The sequence below is a fragment of the Dinoponera quadriceps genome, unplaced genomic scaffold (assembly GCF_001313825.1).
Source record: "Dinoponera quadriceps isolate SergipeBrazil2010 unplaced genomic scaffold, ASM131382v1 scaffold1899, whole genome shotgun sequence".
Classification (NCBI taxonomy): domain Eukaryota; kingdom Metazoa; phylum Arthropoda; class Insecta; order Hymenoptera; family Formicidae; genus Dinoponera; species Dinoponera quadriceps.
Genome location: NW_014555951.1, coordinates 1 through 2,285, shown reverse-complemented (window position 1 = coordinate 2,285; position 2,285 = coordinate 1). Strand labels below are relative to the sequence as shown.

At 29.6% G+C, this 2,285-nt stretch overlaps 1 pseudogene; it reads right to left on the bottom strand.

Annotated features, from left to right (window-relative positions):
* Positions 1-330: 330 nt before the first annotated feature.
* LOC106746137 lies at positions 331-1,549 on the bottom strand (annotated as a pseudogene).
* Positions 1,550-2,285: the final 736 nt, after the last annotated feature.

Below are 2,285 nucleotides of genomic sequence, written 5' to 3'. Positions count from 1 at the left end.
AGGATTTTTTATCAATATTAATCTAAACTAAAAGTATACAATGGTTAATACGTCTTGTGTCAAACACCATATATATGTGTATATTTTACATTATACATCATATATGTAAAAATACAGACATCATATAAAGTTCACCATATATATAGTTGTGTGTTCTATTTAACATTTCACTTTTCGCTATTCAATTAAACACTTTATATAAACAATCTTTTAATGGAAGTGCACAAAAATAAATTTATATATCATAATTAGATGTTAGTGTAATTAATTTATTCAATATTTCAATGCGTAAAAACGTATTTGCATGAAAGCTTGTCGAGATTAATATCATCAATTTATTTCTTTGTATTTCGTAAAAAGATTATATAACACGCGAAACGTAGACTTAAGATCTAATTTTACGATATCTGCAAAAAAACTGCATGTATAGAGATTTTTCTCATGACTTTTCACGGTTGAAAAACTATAAACCTTCAGGACGAGCTTTGGGTTTTGGTAGCCTGATGTCTCGCATAATGTCAAACGCGAACGAAACATTATGAACCATTCGATCAATGATCTGTGGTGTCAAATGAAAACTACCCAGTGGCACAGAAATCCCTTCCAAAAAACCAAGCAGCAGCATCAGGAAGATACCATCATGGTGAGTATCTAGATCAGTCACTTCCAAATAGATTTTGCTCAAGTGTTTATTTACAAATGTCACGATAACGACTGAAAGAACAGAAACAGATAGTATCATCAATGAAAGAAGGATGGTGAAAAATCGCAATTATAAAATCGTTTAAAGAACTCACATTCTTAACAACAATCAATTTATCAGGTGCGTGATCGAAAAGAGTATCAAATGCATCACGTTCACAACGCATACCTAAATCGTCATAAGTTGTTGTCACTTCTTCTCCTACTATTCTGTGTATCAGTTAACCTTCCTTCTTACGTATCATAATCACTTGAACAGAAATTTTCTCTGGTAATCTAATAGAAGCACGGAAAAGTCGGGCTAAGCTGATTAAAAGATGCAAGATTGTAACAATGTTTTTTTGTGTGTACAGATTCAACGCTCCACTTGTAAAGTGGATAACGGTCCAGTACGCGATTAGCGACAGATAAGACTACAGCAATGTTTCTGTCCTTCTTCTGATTGGCTTACTTTAGGTAAATCCAGTTTTTCTCCAGTTAGCTTCTCTGAAGTAAAAATAATATAAGTATATAAAATTTATCCCATTGGGAAAATCTACCTTGGGTAGAGTTGTCTTTCAAATTGCACACATTAATATACCTAAAAGTTATTGCAACACTTGTCCATCATCAGTATCTTCCACAATGTCTCTCATAATAATTTGCTGATCAGTCTTATAATTGATCCATTGGATTAATATCGATATCAATTCTTGATGTATGGGATCTTCCAAAGATTTTGGCTCCATTATGGAACGTTCTTTGTTTTCATCAAGAGCATATTCCTCTGGTAGCATATCAGGATTAACTGCATACCCACCCAGGTGTATCAATTGCATATTTACCTTCTTCATTTGTACATTTTGCACTAAAAACATGATGTTTGAAGTTTTTATACAGTGTTATTTATTCTTAATTATGTAAAATATTTGAACTCAGACGTTTATTGGAGATGATGATGTCTGACACATCACACATACTTTAGTCTGACATATCACACATACTTTAGTAAGGCGAAAAATTTCAGTTTCAAGATTAAAATAAAAACCAAATATATAATATAATATTTAATATTTTATAATAAATATAATATAATATTTAAATATAAAATATATTTAAATATGAAAAAATATATATATCTCTGTGGAATTAAAACATGTTATTAAATATAAGTATTAAATCTTTACCTTACTAAAATATATATGATGAATCCACCTTAAATTAAAATTGAAAAAGTAAAAATTAGCATAGATCCCTTTGCAAGGTATGCCTGCCAAATAGAAACTAATATAAAAAATACTGGAGTAATTATATATTCAGATAACAANTATATTCAGATAACAATATTTTAAATAAGTAAATTATAAGTTAACAACATATCTTGCGTAGAGGTCTTTATTAATTTTTATTGCACAGTATGTATGATGAGTCAATTTTATACTGAAATTGAAATAGCGAAGATTAGCATGGACACCTACGCAAGGTATGTCTGCTAAATAGAAAATAATATAAAAAATAATGGATTAATTATAAATTTAGATTACAATATTTTAAATTATCGTAGACGATCCACTTTTCATCTCCCGTAACCAACCGCTTCAAAA